This window comes from Serinus canaria, chromosome Z (genome assembly GCF_022539315.1).
Source record: "Serinus canaria isolate serCan28SL12 chromosome Z, serCan2020, whole genome shotgun sequence".
NCBI lineage: Eukaryota > Metazoa > Chordata > Aves > Passeriformes > Fringillidae > Serinus > Serinus canaria.
The window spans coordinates 56,746,830-56,764,251 of record NC_066343.1 but is presented as its reverse complement, the minus strand read 5'-3'; the positions used below and the strand labels follow the sequence as shown (position 1 = coordinate 56,764,251).

Genomic DNA, 17,422 nt, shown 5'->3' with positions numbered 1-17,422 from the left:
GCTTAAGAAAAATTCCCATGACATTGTTGCTCATTATGTTCTGCCAGATCTCTGAAGCAAAGATCAAACATCCTAGAACACAAAGTAAGTGTATATTCCAATTTCATGTTTCCCTGCAGTGGTTACTTGGAGATGGAGAATAGGAAGAAATCTCAGTTTTCATAAATTATCACAATACCAATAATATTCTGAACTTTTTCTAGATTTGCCATTCTGAGACAATTCCTCTCAACAAACAACCTATCTAAAGATTTGAGAACCATGTAATTGATACGTTTATGTTAGCAAAGTAAAATCAGTTGTCTTCCAGGCTAAAATATATTTCAGGGCCAAATCAAGTGCCCAGTATTTAAAAGCAGTTCATCAGTGTCCTGCAGCTGTCATTCACATACAGACATTTAGTCAGGGAACAGGGAAGAAAAACAGATTACAAACTAAACCCTGTGTAAAGATGCCAACAAGCCAAAGATTTAATGTGGTCTTTTAGGAGATCTAAAGCTTCTGGATGTACTGCTCTTCAGGGACAGGTTGTAGTAGTGAAGGACTACAGGGCTGGTATCCCTAAGAAGATGCCAGAAACCTCCCCTGTGTCCCAGAAATCCACTGCCCACTAGCTCCAAGACAGAACTGCTGCTGGCCAAGGCTCAGTTCATGAGCAATGGTGGTAGCACCTCTGGGATAACATAATTGAGAAGGCAAAAAAAACCTGCACAACAGCAGCAAGGAGAGAGGAGCAAGATATGAGGGAGAAAGAGCCCTGCAGATATAAAGGTCAGAGGAGAAGGAGGGGAAAGAGGTGCTCCAGCTGCCAGAGCGAGGATTCCCCCACAACCCATGGAGATCCATGGTCGAGCTCAGATCCGCCTTGCAGCCCATGGAGGGCTCCAGACCAGAGCAGGCGGATGCCCAAAGGAGGCAGCGACTCCATGGAAAGCCCTTTCCAGAACAGATCCCAGCAGTACCTTTGACCCTGTGGAGAGAGGAGCCCAAGCTGCAGCAGGTTTGCTGTCAGGACTTGTGATACTGCAGGGAAACCACTCTGGAGCAACCTGTTAATGATGGACTGCACCTAGCTGGAGGAACACATGCTGGAACTGCTCATGAAGAGTTTCAGCCCCACAGGAGGAATGCACATGGGAGATGGGGAGAGAGTGTGAGGATGAAGGAGCTGGAGAGCTCCTGACCATAATTCCTATTGCCCATTTCTGGTGCATTGCTGCAAGGGAGAAGGTCAAATCCAGGAAGGAGTGAAGTTAAATCCAGGAAGAAGGGAGGGTTGGGGGGGGCCAGTATTTTAAAGTTTGGTTTTGTTTCTCATTATACTACTTGGATAATAAATTAAATTTATTTCCTCTAGTCCAGTTGCTTTTCTCTGTGAGCATAATTGCTGAGTTATCTCCCCCTGATCTTATCTTAATCCATGGAACTTTATTTTAGTTTCCTCTCCCTCGTACAGTTGAGGAGGGGTGTGACAGAGAGGTTTAGAGAGGAACTTGGCATCCAGCCAGGTTCAACCACTCCACTGGAGAACTATATAAAGCAACAGAAAATAACTTATTCTGAAGATTATGCACATTAGATGAGCAGAAGACATCTGGTCTTGAGTGGATCTTTATCTTTCTTCCTAACAGATGAAACATGTTACTACATACACACACAGAAATAATATAAGATACTGTATTTTCTAGTCAATATGAGGAGAAATTTTCATACTAATCCATAATTGTTAATTATCTTGTACTACAAAAGACCCATTTCTGTAATCACTGAAAATTTCAACCATCTTTCTGTGGCCTGTTTTTTAGAGTAGCAAGGGAAAAACAGAAGACTGTTGCTATAGACTCCTTAAAAATAAATTTATACAGTATACAGAATGTTGCTCAATTGTCCTTAGGCTGTGCCTTAAGTACCTCAGCTACACTATCCAGGGTCAGGAGGAAGGGTTGAGAGGTTGAAACAAACAAACAAACAAACAAACAAACAAGCACCCACACAAAAACCCAGATATCTATAGAAGAGAAAGCTATAGCTACAACACAGAAAAACTGTATGAGCTTGATTTTTAAACAGATTCACACAGATTTGTCTGACAAGGCAAGAAATGACGAGTGGGTAGTCTTAGGCAGCTATTGTCCATCCTCTGAGCCAACAGAAAAAGAAAAAAAATAATAATATGCCAACTTTTGAAATATACAGATATTAAAAGGAGAAATTTAATTCATTGTCCTGTGTTTCTAAGGAAGCTATTTTTGCAGAGGAACTCTGGTAATTACTGTTGAACCAGATTAGGTTTTATGATAATTTGAGAAAAGTATACAAATTGATAACAAGGATGAATTTGCTGTTAGAGTTCAAAGTGAGATCACATTGCTGATAAAGTAAGGGCTTGCAAAGCATCCACAAGAACCTCTTTGCATATTCAGCCAGCAATGAAAGTAAGCAAATCACCTTATTCAAATGGAGAGCACTATTGCACCAACTGCATTCCATAGGCTCAGCCAGTCATGAGTCAACACCAGTTTGTGGTCACATCTCTGTAACCTAAAAATTTAGCAATGTGACAACATAATGAAACAATTGGCACAAAATGTGCAAGCTGCCAAATGTCAGAAGAAACGTTAAATTGCTTTTGGGAAAGAACAGAGTAAGAACTGAGAGTTACAGTGCCACTTTATTTTCTCATCTCTTCACTTCTGACCACTCAGTAATCAAGAAGATAGATCATAAATGGGAAGTAGGAGAGAGCTACCATAGAGTTTAGAGGTGCTGAGAACTCTATATATAAAAAGTGATCTAGGAAAACCATAATATAAGCTCCCTTTAGAAAACATAAAACATATTTTCCCCAAAAAAAAAAAAAAAAAAAACCTCAGAACCAGAGGACACGTGCTAAAATTAAAAGGCAACTCAAAAAGTTGGTTTGTGGTTTGTTATTACATGTTCAAAGTGCTTAGAATCACAGGAGCTATTACGGACTTATTGAGATTTGGAAGAGACACAGAGAATCATCAAGACCAAATCCTGACCCTGCACAGGACATCCCAAGAGTCACATCATAGACCTGGGAACATTGTTCAAACACTCTTGGAACTCTGTCAGGCTTGGAGCTGTGGCCACTTTCCTGGGGAGCCTGTTCCAGTGCCCAGACACCCTCTGGGGGAAAAACATTTTCCAGATATCCAGCCTAAACCTCCCTGAACACAACTTCGGGCCATTCCCTTGGGTTCTGTCATTGCTCACCAGAGAAAAGATCAGTGCCTGCCCTTCTTTGGGTGCTCTCTAATGGTTTAATGACTTTCTTATACTGTGATACCCAAAAGTGCCCCCAGCACTCGAGGTGAGGCTGCCCCAGCTCAGAGCAGAGCAGGACAATCCTCTCCCTTGCCTGGCTGGTGATGCTGTCCCTGATGCCCACAGGACATGGGTGCCCCTCCTGGCTGCCAGGGCATTGCTGGCTCATGTTCAACCCCCAGGCCCCTTTCCACAGCTCATCTTTTCAGCTTCTTGTTCCCCAATCCAAACATATTTAAGGATGTATAAATATAAATAAAATTATTCTATGTCCAGTGTGAAAGTTTAAATACCTTTCCATTTTTCATATTCAAGAAAATGGCTCTTCAAGAAATACACCAGGTAGGAAGAGATTTTTTTTTTATAGATAAACTGCAATGTAATGAATAGGATTCTGAGTTCCTTTAGAAATGTCTTTCATTTCTGGTACAGAATACAAGTTTTTTTCACTGGTATTACTTGTTCTTTAAAAAAAATGAGACAAAATCCTCAGTGTTGAGATGTGTCTAGATATTTATATGTAATTTATACTATAACCTTTTTAGGTGTCACAATGGAAGAGAAGAGCATCTTTTACTCTTTAAAAAATATTGTTCAAGTTCCTTGGCAACAAAAATGTTAGACAGTGCATTCTAGCCAGCTGACCTTTAGAGCATATTTACTTGACTATCAGGCACTTTTCAATATGTATAGATTTGGCATTAGACACAATCTTGGGTAATTCCTGTTTCTATAATACATATGATGAAGTTCAGGAGCTACTGAAGACAAAAATAAAACCAAAAAAACAAACAGACAAACAAAGAAACAAAAAACAACCTAAAAAAACCCCAAACAACAACAACAACAAAAAAAAAAACCACCAAAAAACCCTCGAAGCCAAAAAACAAACAAACAAAAAAAAAAAAAAAGAAAAAAAAAACAAAAAAAAACCAACCTACAGTGCCAAACCACAGCCTTTAAAAAGGAGCCTTCATCAATGGCCGAACCACATCTTTCCATTTACTGAGTTTCCTGCCTCTCACCTTAATGTCAGCAAACATCAGCACAAAAGAGTTCCTCATTATCCTAGACTAAAAATGAACTGGAGAAAGTGACACTTTTTTGAATCTACTCCCTTTTACCTCAAAAAAACTTAACAGCTGGAACTTGTCTTGCCCTGACAAGCCAGTGGAAACATGCATTTGAGATACGGTTTTTAGATCAATAACATCTACATGATTAATATTGTAGGGGGTCTAAATAAAGAGATACTTGTTCATACTTAATTTTATTTGTAAATAAAGAAATTTTTCTATGAAAATTATCAACAAAATTTAGAGACAAACTTAAATGCTTTTAGTGAGTGTATTTGTCAATATCTTAATTGCTGAAGGATTTATCTAATGTGAGAGACATTTGAAATTGAATCTTACTAATGAACCATGCAATAGGAAAGGAGAGAGGCTGTTTCATTAATGTAAGGGATCTAGGTGGTCCAGTATAGGAGGCAACACCTAATGTAGGTAAAACAATTCTTGTTTTAATTAAGAATAATGACTGGCTAACTCAGAACAGGAAAAAGTTGAGCATTGGGAAAAAAGACAAAAACTTTATAAACTTTTCAAGTACTACTTCACAGTGATTTAAAGATTCTTTTGTTTAAGGTGTTGTTTAAGATTCAATACCTTTGTAAACATTTTCAGTGGTTACCTTTTTCCACTGCTATAAAAAATAATTGGCTCCTAAACTATAGTCCAGATCTGTCTGAATTGGATTTCTAATTGATTTAGTTTGCTATGCTTCATCTCTTAGACAATGAGATCCTGTTACTAAAATTTCTCTCAATTTCTCTCTTCATAATGATGCAGTTGTCCCTTGAAATATTCTGAATGTTATGCAGATCTTTGTTAGGAACATCATTACTATAAACCCTACAACACATTAAAAGGACGAAAATAGAAGGAAATAATGACATTTAGGCATACTAGATAAAATTCTCAACTTTTAGATAGTACAGGAGAGAAGCCTTTTTTTTTTTTTTTTTTTTTTGAAACTTCAGCTCAAAGAACACACACTTAAATCTTTAGGACAAGCTACCCAGATTGAAGTCAAAGAATTTGTAACTGTGTAAACATGACAGCCCTTACCCAGGACAGTTTGTTAGGATTCCTAAATTTGCTTTCCAAGGAAGAAGTAACCAAGGCAGCAATTAGGAAACAGTTATAAAGAAATACAGTCACTAAAACCAGAAGTGCTCACTTCTAAAGAAAGAGGAAGAGTGAAATAATTCAAGAGGCTATAGTCAGAGAAGCAAAGTCAGTTCGGGCTTTTAAGATGGGGAGGCAAAGAATCCATGAGGTGGCAGGGGAGCAAAAGACTTATTGCAAGTAGAGAGATGTAGCACGCTGGTGTTAATGTTGAACAGCTGTAGCTCATTCAAGTTTTGATGCTTGGACACTAGTTTGAAGAATCTCACTGGTGTGAGACTCTGGATAAAAGCTTACCTATTTAACTGAAAGAAATGCAGTTGGAAACAGAACTTTGAAATATGTTCTTGTGCTTTTCAAAGGCGTGGCACACACTGGTAGTCTGGCAGCCCTGCAAAGGCAGTTGCATGTGCCAATCAGTGAGATTCACAGGCAACTGCTCCAAGCAAAGGAAGCCCCATGTCTCAGTAAAAATTTAAAGGATTGTTAAGGTGAGGCATTTCAAGCACTACTAGAGTATGTGTGTATAAGATTAAAAAAAAAAAAAACGAAAACAACATTTTGTTTTTTTACAGTCTAGGGTAATGCCTCAGAGCTTCCTGTAAAATCAGGACAGCCTGCAGCAAAATTATTGTTTTCCCAGAATTATGGTGCCATTACAAATCCCTCAAAGATTCAGTGTCCCTCCAAAAGAAGCAGAGTATCTTCAAAACTCCCCTGAAAAAACAAGATGAAACAGAATAGAATTCCAAACATAAGGTTGAATTCAGCAGCATTGAAATGACTAGAATTGCACAAAATATTAGAATCCTTCTAAGACCCTCCCAAAGTGCTGGCAATGACGTAGGCTCATTGAAAGAAGCATCTTAGAGGTATGAGAGGGAAAGAGAAGGTGGAATAGGGTGCATAAAAAGGAAAATAAAATCCATAATGCTAAAAGATTGCATGAGCTACAGTAATAATAGAGCATATTTTGAAGAAATAAAACATATGAGCAAATCCTGTGCAGTTTGTTATTCATATACAGATCATCCTAGAGATACTTCTTTGAGAAAAAAGTGAAACAAAAAATACTGTTTTGTCATATAGTTTGAACTTCTGCCTGTAATAAAACATCATTCTGATGCATTCCCTGCAAAAGAATGGCCATCAGAGTCTGGATAGATTCTTGGTTTTTTACAAGAACTTGCAAGCATCAGTTACAATTATGAGTGTCAAAATCCTTAGACCTCTTGAGCAAAGATATTGCCTTCATCAAGGCTCCAGGAACACAAAACCTGCTGTGTATTACTTAGATGATAGCATAACTATTCTCTATACATTTTTAATGCAGCTGTAGAGTAACAGCAAAATATTCCCCACAGATGGCAATAGGTGACTATGAAAAAAAAGCTTTCACAAAAAAAAATATACCAATTAGCACCTGTTAAGCTTTTAAGGCAATCTGACGAAAAAGCAGTCCTACTGCTACAAAGATTTCTAAAATGGGATCCAAAATAGAAAGGTATCTCTGCTCACGGAGGTATTGCAGATGCAGACTACCCATCAATCTCTTTCTTGAAACCCATAGCAGTCAAACACAATTCATACTACAGCATAGTATTGCAAAGCAAGTATCCTTACAGAAAATATTTTCTGCAATGATAGAAAGGCAAACACAAGACTAAAAGGACTCTTGATGGCATATTTTTGCAACTTCCCTGTTCTTTGGATGTGGAAATGCATGTGATACTGGGAAGGCTGAAACAGTGGAGATATGCCTCTAATCCTAACAGGTAACACAGAGCCATTCATAGCTTCAGCTTTGTTCCTGAAAAAGCTTAGTAGTGTTTTTGCTTCTCTCAAGTAAACTTGCAAGGGTTCTTCTGGTAACAGAACAACATGTGGTTCTATTATTGTTTATCACAAATTAACAGTCCTTTAAAAAGTTGCATGTAAGATGCCTCCAGAGCACATGTTAGCTTTCAGCAGTTCTTCACAAAGAACTCTTAGAAAACTTTTCCCTCCCACAGTTTTATATTTCATTTTGGTGAAGACAGCAACATGTTTCCAAGTGAAAACCACCCAGCCAACTGCTGGCCTTCAAAGAAACCTATGAAAAGAAGTAAAAGATAATGGGCTTTCCTCTTCCCTGATAAATCCATAGCTACCCACAGGTAAACATCTCTGCTTTGCAGGTTTTCTCTTAGTTTAATATTCATTAAGAGAATGTCAAACTCAGCTAGTCTCATTACTGAGTCTTTTTGATTACCCTCTTATGCATTATTTTAATTTCTGTTTTTCATACATTCATGTATAATGCTGAATGAAATCATGCTAACAGTGCCAGAGAATTCCCACATAACTACAGCAGACATCTTGACAGTGGGAAAAGGTGCAGCTCCTTCCAATATGACTCCACTTATTTGGTCCAAACAATATCTACTCTTATGTCTCACCTTTCTACATGCACCTGTTTTTCCCCCATCCCCTCTTTGCATTAACCTCAACAATTTCACTTATTCTTCCAAACTTACATAACCCCAGAACAATTAATGATGGACAAGGTCTCCAAAACTATTGAGTACAACCTTTGGCCAAACACCATACTGTCAGCAAGAACACGACACTCAGTGCCATGTTCAGTCATTTCTTGAACATGTTCAGGGATGGTGACTCCATCACGTCCCTGGGCAGCTTATTCCAATGCTTGACCACCCTTCCAAGTATGAAATTCTTCCTTATGTCCAGTCTAAACATCTCCTGGCACAGCTTGAGGCTGTGCCCCCCCATTCTAGTAGTTGCCTGGGAAAGGAGCCTGACCTTCACCCAGCCACAACTTCTTTCAGGAGTTATAGAGAGCCATAAGGCTCCCTGAGCCTCCTTTTCTCCAGGATAAACATCCCCATCTCCCTCAACTCCTCTCACAGGACTCGCTTTCTAGACCTTTCTCCAGCTGTTGACCTATGGTTTTGTGCAATGTTTCAAATTAACACTGTACATACATAGACTACTAGTCTTGGTATTCTTGTAGGTAATCAAATGCAATCACGGTATCATACTTAGAGAACTTGATTCATGAGAAACAAGTTAGGAGATGGAATTATAGAGGTCATCCATAGAGTCTGGTCCGTATTCTGATAACAGAGCGTGTCTAAGTGTTTGATATATTAGCATCAGAAAAAAAAAGTGAATGCTATGCCATTAAACTCTGCAATGCTATGGTTAGGCAATTTCCAATTTCTTAAAGCCTGCAGTGACAGAAGTTTGTGGTTACAAACAAAAAGACTATGTTTCCCAAGCAAAGATAGTTACATATGTTGAAAAACGCTTCCCACCAAAAGTATACACCTTGGAGAATATATGCTCAAAAAAATAATACAAAGCTCTTCCTAAAGTTCATAAAAAGGGATGATTCACATTTGTGCCTTTGTCTTCTATCTGTGAAAATAAATAAAGCTTTATAGAAATAAAACTTTTTCTGATGTTATAAACCAAGTCTATTTTGGTCTTTCCTTACACATTTTACACTGAAATTCATTAAAAGTCTTTTCCTTTGGTTCAATTTCCTGACAAGAAAGCAGATAAAACCTGACAAATTTTTTTATTTATGCTCCTAAATACCTGTAAAATAGGCATAGAGGTAATCTAGAATAAATCATTAGTTATTTTAGATCAGTTAATATTTTGCAAATATTATGAGTATAATCAAACACAAGGAAGTATGCAGAATAGTTTGGGAAATCAGGCAGTAAAACAGGATGCCTGGCTCAAACCTTGATTCCATCCTTTTTCTTTCCTAAGAAAGTGAGAGCGCTGTAAGAATGTGAGTACTACGACAGTAAGCAGCTGCATATCATCAAAAATTATCTGGCTACAGAAAAAACACCACTCAATATGAACTTGCAGGACTCCACTCCAGAGCAGGTGGTTGCCTGAAGGAGGGTTTGAATAGGAAACCCATATGGGAGTAGGTTCCTGGCAGGACCTGTGGCTCCAGAGAGAGAGGAGCCCACTCTGCAGCAGGTCTGCTGGCAGAACTTGTGGAGGAGCCACACTGAAACAGGCAGTCCCTGCAGACCTGGGCCCTGTGGGAGGGACACACACTAGAGCAGTGTGTGGAGTATCTGTATCACCATAGGAGAAACCCACAATGGAGAAGTTCAAGGAGGACTGTTTCCCACAGGAGGAACTCTGTGATGGAGCAGGGGCAGAGTGAGAATAGGAAGGAGTGCCAGAGATAACATGATGAACTGAGTGCAACTCCTATTGCCCATTCCCTTGCACCACTGGGAAAGAGTGGGCAGAAAATTTAGGAGTAAAGTCAAGTCTGAAAAAAAGGGATGGATGGGGGCAAGGTGTTTCAAGATTTAGGTTTTATTTTTCTCATTATCCTACTTTGATTGGATTGGTAATGAATTAAATAATTTTCCTTGAGTCAAGACTCGTTTGCCCATGGCAGTAATTTGTGAGTTATCTGTCCCCAGACTTATCTTGATCCACGTGCCTTTTTTTATATGTTCTCTGTCCTGCCCAGTAGAGAAGACAGAGAGAGAGATAGAGATAGAGAGAGAGAGAGAGAGAGAGAGAGAGAGAGAGAGAGAGAGAGAGAGAGAGAGAAGCTGTGGTGGGCACCTGCTAACCAGGCAGGGTCAACCAACCACACCTTCTTCTTGCCCCAAAGTAGGAAAAAACAAACTGGATTTTTCCAGAAAAACAGCCATTTTGTTTATCTGCCTTGCAATCTACCATGCTCCGTTGCTAAGAACAGAAATGGGTTGATGTTTTCTCTGTTTAATTCTATGTGTGGAAATTCAGAAACACATACTGAGTAAAAGCATTTAGATGTTTTGAAGATTTAGGATGAGCTTGTTTGGTAGCATTCCAGAAGAACCTAAAGATAGCGGTGTATTTCCATTCATTCAAATTTCTTGTTTGAAGTAAGTGTATGGATGAGGTAAGCTTGCACAGCCTTTCTGGATGCAGATTGTAAAGGTTGCTATCTGAGGCTTACACACTGGTGGTGTGACACCTTGAGGAGGTCTCTCACCCCAAAACATACCAGGCATTTCTGCACTGTGTTCTGCAAAGGGGTGGAGGGCAGCACGGCGCAAATGTCTCAGTGCTTTTCTGCTTAGACAGTCTAAGTTCAATTGTGTTCATTTTAGTTCACCTGGACCCAAGCTAAGTCAGTTCAGAGCACCTGCTCCTGTACCTACTTCTGCTTCTTTTTGCTAAAGGAAGGCTTATTAAACTGAAGAGTTTCTCACAAACCTGAGGGCTATATAACAGAAGTACTGGACAACAGTCATTGTGCTAAGGACAAAACATGACCTATTAAGCTACTAGAGCCAAGAGCTAGGAAGCACATAAAATGATAGTTATTAATGCAAAATTATTTCACAATATCCTTTCTTTTACACACCCATTAAGGCTAGAGCTTAACTACAAAAGCACAGACAGTTTAGTGCATAGGCTCCTCAAAGCACTCAACACTATTTTCATTTCAGTAGAGTGGACAGGCACAAGAACAACATCACTGTTGCTGATTAACCTTAAATAGGATTCTTTGTCTTAATACTGTGGTTTTCTAATCTCCAGCAAAAAGCACATTCAAAAAGAATGTATTCCAGTATTCTGGTCACAGCAAATTAATTAAGTTTTTGTTTTAAAATTCTTATTTTCTCTCTCTAATTGGAGAAGATTTTTGTAACATAACACTCTGACAGTTTTTCGTGATTTGTAACTAGCTTTTGCAGAAGATAAACATAGTAGCTGGACTTGCTCCAAGCTGACCTTGACTCCCTGATGGCAAAAAAAAAAAAAAAAAAGGAAAAAAAAGAAAGACCAAAAAAAAAAAACCCAGAGAAGAGTGGAAGAGGTTCTTACAGAAAAGCAAGCATTAAAAAGCAGAGTGTTTATTCCTTAGACTGATTTTCACATGCTGGCTAGATGCTGCAACAGACACAGGATATGTTATCAGCCCTCCAAAGCCTTGAAATATTGTTCTTAGCACAGGGTTTTTAACATCTGAAAACCAGCTTCAGAGTACACAAAAAATGTAGTAACAATAATGGAATAAAACGTCTTTGAGCGGTTCAGAAAGTGAACTGGCTAAACAAAAGGCAACAACATGTTTTCCCAGTTCCCAATATCATGCTCAAGCCATTTAATCATCTTCTATTGCAGAAAACTCAGCTGCAGCCTTGACAATGGTGTTATTGCATGTTCAGTTCTACTGTTTACCTGGATAAAACTACTTTGGTGTTAGTTCAAGGTACAGAAATTATGCTCAAGCAGAGCAAGGAGCAATTAAATCAGGCACTCCTGAGACTGCCTATTGTAGCAGAACTTACAAACCAGTAATCCAATTTAAGTCAGGACAGCCACTTTTCTTGAGGAGGATTATGATCTGAGTCATCAAGTTTATAAAAAATTAGACCCTTATTAGTATTAAAGAAGCCATCATTGAGGTACAAAATGGGAATAGCACTTTACAATGTAAACAAATCATTAGTGCTTTTGAGCTGGAGTAGGGTATGAACACTGTTTTCCCTCAACTCTTTAAATTTCAATTTTTTTAAGCATCACAAAAGAAGAAATGCTGTCTTTGTAGGTATTTCAGAATACCAAAAAAGCAAACATTTTAAACTATTTGTAGCAATATTATGAAACTATTAATATTGCTATTACATAAATAGAAATTTCACTGAGATGTTTAAGTCATACATCTAGCTACAACATAGGAATATAACATCAACTCTAATTTGCAGGAATGTATTTTATGAAATAAAATTCTACAGACTTATTATAATAAGAACTTTGGCTCTATTTAATTTGAGCATTTGTTTTGAAAACTGCCACAAGGCTGACCTCTGCTGGGTCATAAATTATCAAGCATCTGAAGTGGCACACAAATATTAAAAATTGAACATGAGAAAAAGTAGGAATTTTTTAGTGTCCCAAAATATTTTTCATAGATCTCAACATAAAAAAGACATGTGATTCTTCGCAGTCTCTCACAGGAAATTAATATGCTGCAACACATTATAATAAACAAGAAACAAATGATCCCACTGCTTATTTGCTCACCAGTATTTGAATATAAAAACAGCTAAAGGACTCAGAACTACTGCTTTTTATGAAATTAGGTATAAAAGTTAGCACTGTAAATATCCTTGAAATCACACAAGTCTTAGTCATTCACAAGGCCAGATCCTCACATGAATAAGTGCTCAGGTAAAAAAAAGGGGGAAAAGAGCATAAAAGCTATAAATACATTACATTGTGCCTTTTATTCACCTTTGGAGTCTGCCTAGAAGTATCAAGGTCAGTTCTTCCTCTATTCAGTAGGAAAGCCCACGAATGATTCCCAGAAGTTTCTCTCTCAGTCACCACTGAAGTTTCAGAAAACCTTGAAGTGATTTCAAATCACAGTTATAAAGTCTAAAAACATCTCAAAAAGAAGCAGCAGTACACAGCCTTAGACAGCCTTAAGTTAGCATCCATGTTACTATAACTCATACCAGCCACCAGATCATGCTTCTGTGTGTCTTTGTCTCAGCAAAACTGCAGCATACCAGAGACATACCTTACCCTCCTTGACCAGACTGCTGGGCAGAGCAGAGATGACTTCCATTATCCTCAGAATTAGTCATGCCATGGCAACTCAAAACGGGACCCCTATTTGCCATAAACACTGGGATCTGACTGAAGAACAAAAAGTAGTTGTTTTCTTTAGGTGTCTCAAAAATCAAGAGAGGAATGAAAAAATAAACTCTTTCCCATCACCCACTGAATATCAAGCCACTGACTGAAGCTAATGAACTTAAATAGATGTGTGACTCACATATGAAAACCCATAGCATGCAGACTGAAGAGCTGTGAGATTTTGTCCAGTCTTCTACAGATTATGAGTCATTATACTTACCCTTTTATCACTGTGCCTTGAGCTCACTGACTTGGGTTTCAGTATCTATCAAAATGTCTTCTGAAGACACAAGGAAGAGTTAAAACTTACCATATTCCATCATTCAGTAGGCTGAACATAAAAAAATTCCCAAAACACATCCAGCTCCATCTTCTACCCAAAGAATATTATACTCCCTTCTCAACTCAAATCTGCTGCTTATCAAGTACTGCTTTATTGTAATGTACCCCACAAGATAATCAACTAAACTCCCGAACAAAGTTAACAGAGTTCAAGAAATGATCTGTGATTCTGGGGGCTTTTTTCTGATATATGGGAAAGACTGATGTAATGTGAATTCTCAGTGGAAGGAAATAGTTCCAAATACCTTGCATAATCTACAGTTTTATAAAAGCTGCAGAAAATGCAGTTCTCTAATGTCAGACAGTACTAAGAGTAGAGGTCCCATGAGATGAGTCATCTGATTTTATATAACAATCTCCAATTTAGACTGTCAAAAACCACATTAGCCCCTTTGCCTCAGCATTATGTCAGGAAGCCTTGTTGACTGTAAAAGAAACTTTTTACAGATCTGTGATTTTCCAGAACATAGTCTTTCCTTCCTTTTATTTTCTTTCTTACATGACCAAAGTATCTTTTTTGTCAGACATTTAACTTAGAAATGACCATGTTAGAATTCATTTTCAACCTGCACTGTTCCATATTAATGCCTCTCTTGTTACTGAACAGTCTGAAAACTCTGATAAGATTACCTAACGATGCTAACAGATTTTTATTTTCACATCCTCAAAGAGAACCAACTGATAGGAAAATATGTTGATTTGATGTAAACCCATAGGGCGTCTCTCCAACATTATCCCTTATCTGTACATTTAGGTAGTTCTTAATCATTAAACACTTACTGACATTATCCAGGAATCATTTTATCAGATGCTACTAAATGAAAGGCTTTAATGAGCTTATTGTATCCACAATATTTGGCCATATTCTTGGCTCTATCAGTTCTTCCAAGGAATTCATAAAAAACAGACAAGAGCTAAGTCTATTGTTAATTTACCTAAATCTTCTATATGGATAACCCACCTTCATTAAATTTTCAGCAAAACCCAACAAACATTATAAAAAAAATGTGTAAGCTCTATTGCTAAAGAAAGTCAGTTTGTTATGCAAGAGTATGTTCTCTATAAACAATTAAAACAATGTATTTAATGGACTTTGGCTCTACTACTGCACTTTGTGTTTTCCCACAAAAATTCTGTATAATTTTTTCTCAATTTTGCCCAGCTTTGCCATCAGACTCATTTACTATTGGCCATTAGGCTCATTCTCAATTAGGGTCTTGAAAAATGGTGTATTTGACACTGTTCTGCTATTTTTCTAACTTTGTCAGGACAATCAAGAGATTTTTTTCAGCTTTAGAAACCAAAAGTTCAAAAAAAGCAATGAAATTGAAAATTACTGTCTGGAATCAACATTGTTTAAATTTGCTGCTTCTTTTGACTACTTTTAAAAAGGACTTCACAAACATGTACCAGCTTCCTTCTTTTTAAACACACACTAAATCTTCTCTTTGTTATTTAATTAGTTTGGCAACAATAAATGTAAGTTAAACACACAAACAAGAACTCATGAGAAGGAAGTTATGTCACATAATTTTATGCAATTATATTTAGTAAATATATTTAGTCAATTCCTTTTAGTCAGTAGAATGCAACACTCACTTCTAAAACATGATTTATATGGAAAGTGGAGATGTCCTAGATGCACAGCTATTCTATAATCCGAGATTACGCAGAAAAAAAAAATCAAACCCCAAAACTGACATCTAATACAGGAGATGTTGATTAAAAAATATCATACTGCAAATCTTTGGAAATAGACTTCCAGTAAAACCCATTTTATAAACTTTCTTTTTCTGAAAAGCTTCTCTCCTCCCACTTCTATTTCAAGACTAATAAATTCATGAAAATAGTAGTGTTAATGCATGACAGCTATTATAAAGTACACCAAAAGTTCCAAAGCAATAAAATACCTACAGAGGTGTATCTGTGAGTTTATGGATTTTAAATCTAAGACATAAGGTTTTCCAGAGCTTGAATCCTAGGCTCTCAGGCAATAGGAAACCCTAAAAATTGTGATGAAGAAATAAAGCCTGTTATTTGAGTTAGCTCAGTCTCTGTGAAAGAGAAAAATGCTCTTACAATGTAAAACATCTTCACATAAAAGAGGGCAAAAAAGGCTATGACATATCACCACAATAAATGAAAAGTGTGATATTTTAACATACTATCTACTTCACCTTAGCTCCTTTTTCTGTTCAGTAGAATATGAAGGCAAGATCCTGTACATTTTGCTTAAGCGTTCTCTTATACTAACTGAAGTAACATCTGAAAATAATTTCAGAAAATAACATTAGTCATCAATCACTCTCTGTGGTCATGACTGTAAACAGCTGATACCATGATCCTGGCACATCAATGAGAAGTTAAAGAGACCTCTCATAAAATATAAGCAATTAAATAATCCTTACATATTAGCAAATAAAAATGGCAGCTAATACTTAATCAAAAGCACAGGACTAGACTAAAGGGTTTTGCAGACGGCTGATTGTAAATTTAGGAGCTGCAACAAGCTGTGTTTGTGTAAGGAGAAAGAGCAAGGCTTGGCCCCCCTCTCAAGAAAAGAAGATAAATACCTTTATTTCCTCTTTGAGGAAGTACTGGAGCAAAACTGTCACAGATGTGTCATTAATGACCAGTAGGTCAGGAGAGATGTTATGCTCAAGGTGAAGTAGAGGGTGAAGGAAAAAAGATTGCTCTGCAGGAGGCAAAGTACAGAGCAATAAAAACCAAAACAAAACCCAACCGACCAACCAATCAAAAAAACACCACAAAAACCAAACCAAAACAAACAAACAAAAAAAAAAAACCAAAAAAGCAAAACAAAACCACCTCCCATGCAATGTTTCAGCTGAAAGAGCTTGCTCAAAAAGTCTAATTCTACCTTGAAAACTAGTGGCATTACACTAGAAGTTTCAGTACTACAAAGTTAAATATTACCCAAATTTAAGAATTTGCTCCTACTTACATGCAAGACTACACCAGATGCTCTACTTAGATGACAAACATAGGTCTAACCAGACTGAAAAAGCAGCAATATATGCCTTGAGTCTTCCTCCTGATGTGCTTTTAAAAAATATCAGCTCCATTTAGTGAGGGACTTCAGAACAGTCACTAGGAGAAGCAAAACAAAGTTTGGCTTGTAGACCTCATGGTTCAAGGGAAATAAAGCCAGGGAAGGCCATGAATGTTCAGCCTTGGTAATACCAAGACATGGCAGGGCTTTAATACAGAAGTAAATGCCAAATTCCTGAGAAAGTTAATATGAAAAGTGAAGTTTCTATGCCTACAGTTTAGGGTTAGAGAATCTCTGTTTTTTCCTGTGATAGTTTACCAAGCTTACAGTCTTCCCTGAATTAGGTTTCAAACTTACTTTTTCTAACTAGCACCCTGAAAAGAATAGACAAATTTACCTAGCTAACCTTACTTTTGTGTTCCTACCCTGTTCATCTTGCATATTTGCATTTGGTTCAGCTGTTATAAGGAGCCATATTCACATAACTTCTGTTCTTGACAGCTTTTCTGAAGTGTCTCCCAGGACAGGAGCATGGTTAAAATTCAGTCTGTGAGATTATGATCTCAAATACTATTCCCTCCCTGCAGCTCCTTCAAGGATTTCAGATATTTTGTACTTTTCACAGTTTTGGAAATTGTGAGCAAATGGACTGTTTTGGGGTTTTTTTACCACAGTCATAGATCTCTGAAACAAAAGAATGATCAATTCATAAAAATATATGTCTTCTCTTCAATTTCTCATAATGAAAACCAATTAGAAAACTTTAATTGCTGTTTAAAATAGACTCAAGAAGCCTACATATTTTTTAAAGGGATAATGGGGAAAATTTCAACAGGACAGCAGAAGGCTTAATAGCAGGCAGTAGGATAATTTCAAGGGCAGATAGATTGGCTTCAAC

The 17,422-nt window shown here is 37.5% G+C and overlaps 1 protein-coding gene across 1 annotated transcript in view; it reads left to right on the top strand.

Annotated features, from left to right (window-relative positions):
* Positions 1-17,422, top strand: part of LOC127061026 (translation initiation factor IF-2-like) — a 694,470-nt gene that overhangs the window by 484,094 nt on the left and 192,954 nt on the right. The gene's annotated exons all lie outside the window — the stretch shown is intronic.